Below are 10,587 nucleotides of genomic sequence, written 5' to 3'. Positions count from 1 at the left end.
CGCGTTCCTGCTGCTGCAAACTGCCGCGCCACGGCCCCGAAGCCGCGAGCCGCCACCACCGCCGCCGCTTCTGTTTGAGGGGTGCGACCTGCATTTGGAGCCCTGGCTGCAGCCCGAGCCCCGGCTCGCCTAGTCCCGGCTCTCGCCTGGTTCTGCTTCGCTCCAGCCAGACCCGGCTTGACCCAGCTCATCCTATCATCTCCGCAGCGTGGTGAGACAATTCCGGCTACCCCAGTTTATAGGGGAAAGTATAATCCTGTCTTACCTGCACACAAATCGCGACCCTATACGGGATAGCGTCGGGCATATTCATCCTCCTCCTTCCCTCATTAAATAAGTAAATAAAGTGTGCAACTAAGGTGTACCCGTATATATTTCATGTGCTTTAATTACTCTTTTTGAACCTCCTACCCCAAATTGCTTTGTTTTCCCCACAATAAACCGTGCATTTCGTAAATTCTAACTGGGGATTGGCTGCTGTTATTGGAAATATTAGTAAGCACTGAGCAAGTTATTCACTCGAAAAGTGAGGGCCAAAGCTCCTGCTCCTCTGTAAGAGGCGATACCCACGTGTGGACCTCTTCAGCGGATCCTGATAAGCTTAATACACTCCAAAAAGGAGATATAATAGGTCACGGATCACGACAACTGGGAAATACTTTCTCTAAAACAAACTTTACAGGGTCTTACCTTAGAACTGCACCAATGCAGTTCTATCTCAGTGTGAAGCTACTAATGATAATGGGGCAGCTTATATGGACAGAAAAAGGTAAGGACTGATGAAGTTGCCTTGTAACCCTGCAAGGAAAATGGGGAAGACTGCCAAATAGCCAAGAGGAAGATGTAAGAAGTCTGCTGTACTTCAGACGAACAAGTGATCCAGAGGGTAATGTTTCCTTAAGGCATAATCAAGCATTCAAGAGGCAGATGGTGGAAAGAATATGGATTATAATTAGTCGAACACCATATGGAGTTACTTCTTTTCTAGAAGTTCAACCTTCCAGACAGGCTTGTGGGTTTACCTACTAGACATGCCAGAGACCTTTGGAAATGTTTAATGACTACGAACCAACTCATTTGCCCAGATTTTTATTTTACAGAAATAAGTAGATGATGGGAAGTATGTGAAACCTCATGCTTAAATCTCCAATGTGAAACTGAGATGTAGCTGGACTGCATCCAAGAACCAAGAAATTAGAATTCCTAAGTATGGTGTGGTCAGAGTCCATCCAGTGTCCCTGAAATATTGCTACTATTTTGTTTTCATTCATAAAACCTCAGGTTCTTACTTCCAGCCACCAGGTTGGAAGAAACACTGCAGTTCTGCTGCCATGATGTATGTGGGCTGTACACCCACTTTGCATTTCATTTTGACCTCTGTGTTCATCACTTTATGATTATTCCTGAAAAGTGAACTTCTGCATCTTGACTGTCTTTATCTGTCTTTATATCCTTTTGTTATTTTGTTCATCAACTCAACAAAACAAAATCCTACACCATCTGTACATGCTGAGTGTTTAGTCCTGAGAAAATAAGAAAAAGAAAGCCACTGGAGAGCTTATCTGTTATTTAAGGTGGATTGCAGTACAGACAGGTAGAGCCAATAAAACATGTAGAATCAAAACCTTTCAAATCCCATCTGGAAACAGCATGACTGCAACAAGCTTATTCAGTTGAATGAAGTCCTCTGCAGTGACTTCACAAGGAACCTATCCTATTCTGTACGGACCAAGAAAAAATGAAAATACTAATGAAAACATTTTTTTTCCATACTACCTGCAGCCATCAGAAATATTGGAAAAATGTATAAGATCTTGTTCAGAAAGATAAATGTAGAAGATTTCTCCCACTAGTTTTTTTCTTGTATGCATGTGTGTCTTTGGTTGTTTTTTAAATAAAACTTTAAGATCTCACAGCAACTGATGTGTAACTTGCTGAAGGTGCTCTCAATGCCACTGTCAATAACATTAATGAAGATATTACACAACACTGGTCCCAGTACGGCCCCCCGAGGGACACCACTTGTCACTTTTCCATCTAGACATCAAGCCAGGGACCACTATTTGCTCTCTGGATGCCACCATCCAGCCAGTTGGTTATCCACTGAACAGTCCACCATCAAATTTATATCCCTACAACGTAGAGAGAAGGATATTGTGGGGTACTGTGTCAAAGCCCTTGCAGAAGTCCAGATAAATGACATCTACTGCCTCTCCCTTGTCCACTGATGCAGTCACTCCATTGTAGAAAGCCTCCAGGTTGGTCAGGCAGGATTTGTCCCTAGTGAAGCAGGGCTGGTTACCTCCAGTCACCTCCCTGTCCTCCATGTGCCTTGTCAGATCTGTTCCATGACTTTCCCAGGCAGAGAGGTGAGGCTGACAGGTTGGTAGCTCCCACGGTCCTCCTTTCTACCCTTTAAAAATATTTTTAAATTATTTTGATTTTTACACATCCTATTTTTTTAAAAAAGACCTTTATCATCCTGCTATCATTACTTTCCAATATGTTTATTAAACACAACATAAATGTTTAAAATCCACTAATTTTAAAGACAGGAATTTATTTTTAGTGTTGTCTTAGTGACTTTTTTTCAATTTCAACTTTCTTTATGTACTATAAGACATTAAATTAACTAGAAAAAAAATATTAAGGGCTTTTGGTTCTGACAGTTATCAGCTGGCACACAGAATCCAAGGCAATCTCTAGGTCACTCATACTTCAAAGACAGGACTCATAAGTTATTTTCGTTTACTTCTTCTGTTACCAAATTCAGAGTTTAAGAAGCAATCTAGGCTTTTATTGTTTTGATCTCCAAGTCCAAAGCTTCACAGCCCCCTAAAACCATCTCTATTCAACTGCTCTGAAAAGCTGTTGAGAGTGATAATGACTAAGGAGCTGAAGTGTCTGTTGTGCAGGTGACACAGAACCAGCTTTATATAAAACCTAAACCCTAGTTTTTCTCAGAAACTGCAGTACTTATCTGAAATCAATACTTGGCTGAAGAGCAATTAAAAGACAGAACTAAAGAAAAGTTAAAATGATGTTCTTAAGTGAAGAATTTGTCCTCTCTCAGTCCTCTCTCATGTTGAAGTTGACTTGCAGCATTAATACATTTGTCCATTACTTAGAATTTGATCTGGCCACTGTGACATCTCTATTGACAAAGTTTTAAATGAAGTTAACTGGAAGGGAATAATCTCAACAACATTACTCATTTTAAGTTAAGTGTACACCTAAGTTAATTGTCTAAGCTCTGTGTATAGTCAGCAGGGAGAGTTACCTCCAGAGTAGAACTGATGCCTTAATATCTTGCTCAGCACAGTAATTCAGATTCTGCATCTGATTTGTCTTTTCCAATGTATTGTCTCTTCCTCTCACTTAAGAATCTGTTTGACTGGTTGAAAATGTTGTGCTTTTCAAGGTGGATAACCACACACACACAAAAAATGAAATAAATATCGCTTTCCCCTCCTGCACAGAAGTTCTGGGCCACCCTACCACCAATTTTAGCTGCTTTCTTTATGGATTTAGTTATTAAAATCCTCATTAGCTAGTTGTCTCTTCAATATATCATTTTCACTAGCAAACTCAGTTTGTATTTGAAAAGTTACTATCCTAGCATTTATACAATCCCATATACTTTGCTTCTGCTTCTTACTAGCTGAGCAGTATCAGGTGGCAGCTCCTCTTTCAGTATGACAGACAGGAGTATTCTGGGGCACAAGTTTAGCCTTGTAAAGTGTAGAAGAAAACAAACTTGGAAACTCTGCGACTACTGGGGCCAGTTGAAAGTTTATCTCTCAAGATGGCCAGAAAAGGTTAAATACAAAAAGCCACAGGAAAAGAAGCTGAGGAATAGTGGAGAAAGCAAGTGAAGAGGCTGTGTGCATATGTTATAGTCCTTGTCGAATGCAGATTTTTACAGTACCTAAAACCAGTCCCAAAACCTCAGATGAATCATTGTTTTCGTCCGTTAAAGTGCATTAAACACACTGTAAATTTCATTGGTATTTCCCTTGTCCTGCATTCTGTTGTATAAATAATATCTCACTGGATTTTTTTGTTTGTACATTTTCTTGTTGTTAAATTAATTATTCATAAGCCTTTATTTTAAGTGTGAGATTACTTTTAATATAAAATATATTACATAATCATATCTTTAATCATAATTACTAAGAGTAATTATAGTATGTAATTCTCAATGTTAAATCAGGAAAATATTTTAGTTTGCATACTTAATATTTCACATATTTAAAGTTATTACTTAAGACAGTTTTTTAATATAGATTTTTTAAAAATAATTTTTAAATACCATACTTCTTGGATTGTTCTTCTGTCTTTCCTTTTGGATTCCAACTGCAAGAAGAATTCCCATGGAAAGAACGCAAATTTGAAAGTTAATAAGAGAGATTCGAGGAAAAGAAAGGGAAACAATTAGTTTATTTTTCAAAAGTACACTAAAATACCATCAGGAGGAGTTCGTCCCAATTTATTTACAACATTATTAACTCAAATACTCTTGTCTACAGATGTAGCCATCTCAGTTGCCTGAAAGTTAAAATCCTCCTTTCAAAAATCATTCTTAGTCTGTTCATTATACCTTGCACTTGATCATCCTCAAGTTCCAATGAAAAAACAACTGCACATCATGGAAATTACCTCACTTTTTTAGCTGGCAAGTGAAAGAATTAAATAAGTGAAATTATTTTTGTATCAGATTTTAGTTGCATCAACTCTACCTTATTGGCAGAGAGGACAAGGATCTGGTGGATCTTCATTTCCATGGATGCCCCAGGAGAATCATGACAGGAGCAATGCAACTGGTTTCCTGGAGTGCAGTGAGGCTCCTTTGTGGCAGTTTTGTTAAACCTGCTAGGAATGTTTGCTTCATCTGTAAGCAATAATTTTTTGAAACCTTTATCTATCCATATGTCCTATCACTTATTCATAAACTAAACTTGACTGCCAACCTTGCAGAAAGGAACTGTCAAACAAAATTTAAATGTTTGATCTATGGCAACATGGCTTGTGTAAAAAGCATTATTTGTTTTATTTTGTTTTGTTTAAGCATACCAAGAGAAAGATGTTGATTAACTGCAGTGAGTTTCGTGGAGGGTTGCCGAAATGGTAGAAGTTGGTGCACTTGCCTTGTGAGAGATGGCTATGGAAAAAAGAAAAGGGTAAAAAAAACCCGCTGTAATCCAGGAAAATAAGTTAGGCTGTTGAAAACATACTAAATAGTAAATAATTAAGTCAATAAGATGCAAAGCTATGTGTTCTATGAATGCTCCTTCTTGCTGTCCCTACATAATATGAATGTAAACTTACTTTGAAAGTACAATTTATTTTTAATCAATGTTTTAATCATGTGAGTTTTCCCAAAGTGGTATTTTCCATCTGCAATTACCAAATTGTCTGCTGATAGTGTTGTCCACTTTTCCACTGCAGCTTCAGTTTCTCTGTGAGATCACACAGAAAAACTCATTTCAGGGGTATTGAAAGTACATAGTCAGAAAGAAGTAAGTCTGGGTAAACGGTTTGGAAAAAAAAAAATCCGAATTATATCATGCATGAAAAGCACAGAAATAATGCAAGAAATTAATTCATCATGCTATTTTAGCCATACTGTGTGTCCAGATTTATCAGACAACCAAACCCAAATGTCTTGGATGACTAATCATTGCTTCTTGAAGCCTCTAGTTTGGATTTGGCTTGCCTTCATTCAACCGTGCAGTGACACAAAGTATCATATATAGTGGGTACAGCTTTGAGAAAACCACAAAAAAACACAGAAACAGCATTATGAAGCTTTTTCTCCTCATGGTTTTGATTCTTTTGACATTCATTCTGAACCTTGTTGAAAATAGCAGAAAATCCATGAAGGTCTCTGATCTTTGGAGGGAGATTTTGTGAAAAAGCAGCTTTATCAGAAATCACTTTCATTTGTCTTTCCATCTCTCATTTTCTTGAACACACACCTAAGCTATAAGCCAATTTGCTACCTGATGTCTGCCTTGAATGAGATATACCAAGGTACAATTTTCAAAGCTATAAGGACCAAGAGATAGTTGCCTGCTTAAACCCAAGGAAAGTAATGTTACATGGGAACATAAGAGCTTAAATCCTCTGTTCAGTTTACATCTGTGTGGCACAGTGACTGACTCACATTTGCATTGCTGCTTTCTATTTAGCACTACTGAAGCTTGGATTGCAGTGCTGCAAGAACCTTTCTTTTACCATCACTGTGCTGTGTTTGTGATGGTAATACTTGCAAAGTCCCACCTCCGAGATGAGATCTGCTGCTGATTCAGGAAGACTGTGGTTTATACTGTGTCATAGCTTTTGTCTGGGTGACATCTTTTGCACAATAGTCACAACAGTTTTTTTGCTTTTGGGGAAGATTATTCCTACAGTCAGTGGGACTGAAGAAATCTAACTTGGTGATGTGTCAAAAACTGCCTCTAAAATGTATTTGAAAATGTTTATGTAACAAGGAAACTTTCCACTACTATTTCCAACTGTTAAATCTACTGTCATCCCAAAATCACTTACTGGATTTTGGTCCTGAGCTACATCTCTTAAAAGAAGGTCAAGGATGCATGTTACAAAGGAAATTAGTTAAGAGCTGGGTAGAAGCCACTTACTTAGTTACTAATAAGTCACAGAAGTTGCAACACTTTCTTTAAGTCATACCTTAATTCCCTGAGTACGGAATCACACATTTTAAAATAAAATGCACTGAGGTGTAATTTAAGACAAGCAACTCTCTTTTTTCAAGCATAATCAGCGAGTATATGCATATTACTTTATACACACAGTTTGCAACTATTTTACTTACAAACTGGTTAGATACTCTTGTGACAAGCAAGTTACCAATCCACAAAATCTTTACTTGGGTATTAGTAGAGTTGGTAAGAAAACAAAAATTATTATCCATTGAGAAACTCCCGGATTCTGAATAATCTTAACTTCCCATGAGAATAAAACTCTATGTTTCAAGGCATTTTATAGAGTAAAACTTTTGAATGTTTTATTTTGAAAACACTGATGTAATCTTTCAAAATATTTTGTGCAGATGACGTTAGACTATTGCAATATACTTTTAAATGTAAGTAATATATGTAACATTAGATACAACAGCTGAAACTGAAATATCTTCTTTTCACTTTCAACTATATAGAATATATTCCCACAGAAATGTTAAAGAAACAAATATTCCTGTTAAATATTTTTGTTATCAGAGCAGAAATTTTTATTGAACCATGGCCATAAAAAAATTTTAATCAACTTGATTTTTTTATTTTTTCTTTACTTTTTTTCCTATTAATTGCTGAAATTAGCCAGTCACGTACTGATTCTCATAATACATTGATGAATGGTTTTTAGTATGTAAATGGGTATCAAGAGTGTTTGAGCAAGTGGAAAACAAAAACTATTCACCAGGAGAAAATAGTATTCAACATTACTTGGTTGGTCTTACTCTAGAATAAGTACAGTACTTGCAACTGTCAGGAAGGAGGTTTGTAGCAGAGAGGGTAACGTTTTAATGCATTTTACAAGGCACTTGTGTTACCTGGAACACAGTGCACAGTTCTGGTCATGTTCAAGAAATAAAAATTCAGGCTGGTTATTAATATAACTAAGGGTTTGGAAACCCTTTATGTTGGAGAAGGCTTCTGCCTAGTAAAATAGAAGTAGAAAGAAGATCTATTTTAGCTACATATTAATTTCACTGGAGTAAATATATATGTATTGTCAATAAATAACTTGCTCAGATGGTTCTTAACATCTAAATGTTTCACTATTGCAAATGTGAGTGATGAAAACAGGTGAATTAGAACATATCTTTAAGTTGTAACTTCCTAAATTTGAGATACAATTATGTGATACAGTTGCTTACAATAGCAGGGATTAGAACTAAATGTTCCATGGGCTGCTGGGAGGTGATTCAGTAAAACTCTGAGGTCTTTTAAAAGCAAGGTATACCTCCTGCCTGGCCTGCAAGTTTTCTTTACCGGAAAAGTAGAACAGAGGGTGGATTTTTGCAGGGGAGGGAAAAAAGCTGCAGTGTACCTGCAACCATTAACTTAAAAGCACTCCTAGATCCAGTCATACAGAGATAGCCATTAAATGCTTTTCTGGTTCCATATGCTGTGTTCTCATGTTGCTAAAGGATGGCATTTTCAAGCACACTAAGTGAGGACTATTATAAATGAACTCTTTAAACAGCAATGTGGTAAGCTGAGAAGGCAGTCTGCTGTGTTGTTAACACCTCTGCTGTTAAAAGGTAAGGTCATATTTTTAATTGTGACTTTAATGGCCACTTCTTACTCTGTATTTCTCTTCCCTGTGCACTCTGCACTTCTATCTGCTACTTTAATGATTACAGCACATTTTTACCATGACCATTAGCATGGAAGAACAAACGTGGTGGTGGAAATGCTACTAAATTCTTTCTTGAGTCATGTACCACTGGCAACTTCTTTATTTGTTTTTTTTATTACTGAGTCAATATAATTCAGCCAGAAAGTATAATTTCCAATTTCCAGCTTGTATTTAGTTTATCTAGGAAATGGAAAAATGGAAAGTAAAACTCTTCCATTTTTTCCTGTTTTTATTAAAGAGAATTAAAAATCAAGGGATGTGTTTTTTAGTATTATTATTTTGCAGTCACAATTTTTTAGATTATTTTTGTTCAATCTGTTATCCTTTGCCTCTCAACATGCTCATACTGAATACAGATTCATCTACTGTATGTATGGAAAGAACCGTTATGATTATCTATTCCAACCACCTGTGTAACAGGCCATAAAGTCTAAACAATAATTCATGTATCGAGTTCATATCTTCTGTTTGAGAGATAATATATCTTTTAGAAAGACATCCAGTTTTGATTTAAAGCCTTAGTTCTCTCTGACTAATCTTTACAACTTTCTTAAGCCATCCAGCAGGCCTGCAAAGGGGCTGTAGGGAAGTGGTATCTTGAGGTTTTCCCTCCATTGGCTTCCATGTTAGAACTGATCATTTAAAATTGACATTTACAGCAGTTTTTCAGTATTCAAAGAAACCTAAACAAACAAAGACCATATTTGATAATATTTTCTCCCCTCACACTAAATCTCTCTACAAGATTGTACTTACATAGTTTTTTGTGACTAATCAAAGGAAATGCCTGTAAACTTTGTGAAAATTAACTTTTTTGGAGTTCACTAAAAGGCATGGCTGAGGCTTTGAGTAGATTTTTGCTCTTCAGATATAAAATAATTTACATTAAATAAAAACAAACTTACAAACAAAAACTAAAATTAACTAAATCAACTTGAGAAAAAAATCAATTTGCCATATGATGAGCCTTATTTTAGAACACATACTTTTCAGGTCAAAGGAAGAACAAAGTTTGCTTTAATTCAGAATGAAATAAAAGCTTTTATATTCAAAAGTTTCACTAAACCTCTCTTGAAGACAGAATAGGTTTTTTTTGTGTCTAACTACAAATCTAATGAGATATTGTATACCCATATTCTTTACTTATCTGGGAAAAGAGGACATTAAGGGAGTGATTAGTCATAAAAATGTTGTTAGAAGAAGCTTTGAGACATCATCCTGCCCATTCCTTTACGCAAAGCAGGATGAGTGACCACTATGTCACTCCTGATTGATAATTCCTCAGTCTAATCTTAAATGCTTCCAAAGACAGGGTTCTTATGAGATCCCTGGGAAATCTATCCTAATGCTTCACTGTCCTTACTGTCACAAATAATTTTCTATATATCTGCACTACAGTTCAGTTTCTACAATTGCTTCTCCAGTTGTACTGCCTCTAACTTGCTGGGCACGTTCCTGGCTACAGCATTTTAGCTAAGGCTTAAGCAATGCTGAGTAAGCAAAAGGATTATTGGATGTGTTTTGCAGAGTATATTTTGCTTGTACATAGAAGTCTGATATTTGCTTTCTTTGAAACAACATAACACAGTTGACTCACGCTCAGTTAGCAATCCTCTATAATTCCCAGATCATCCCCACTTGGCCAGTTGTTTCCCATTTCATATTTGAGCAGCTGATGGTTCGTACATAAGTGGAGTACTTTTCACTTGCCCTTTAATCTTGTTATACTGGATCAAACTCAGATCATCAGCTGTTGTTTTTGGTGTTCCTTAGTGATAGCTACTTGTCGAAATATGGGTGAACATGGATTAATTTTCTGTGGGAAATTATTTTCTGACATTGGATCTATACAGCATTGTATCTACATCATCTTACTTCTTTTATTTCGTTGAGTCCAGACTCTAAAGCAGTGAGTTCTATAGTTTTGCTATGTAATGAGTGGTGTGTATCCTTTTAATTCACATTATTAGGACAAGAAAACACCAAATATGATGTTTTTGTTTTTTTCTTTCATATCTACAACATGCTTGCTTGCTGGTTAACAGAAAGACATGCACACACCTAGAGGATCTGACAGTCATGCTCTGATAGTCATCTGACAGTCATAAACTCTTAAAACATGAGACGGGATACAGTTTCAGGGCTAGGGTCCCTGTTAGGAAGTGTGTGGTGTTGGTTTTGGTCACAGTTAACTTCTTCCTG

The sequence above is a fragment of the Chaetura pelagica genome, unplaced genomic scaffold, assembly GCF_000747805.2.
Source record: "Chaetura pelagica isolate M959 unplaced genomic scaffold, ChaPel_1.0 scaffold115, whole genome shotgun sequence".
NCBI classification, from domain to species: domain Eukaryota; kingdom Metazoa; phylum Chordata; class Aves; order Apodiformes; family Apodidae; genus Chaetura; species Chaetura pelagica.
The sequence above is the reverse complement of the archived record's forward strand: the minus strand, read 5'-3'. Positions refer to the sequence as shown.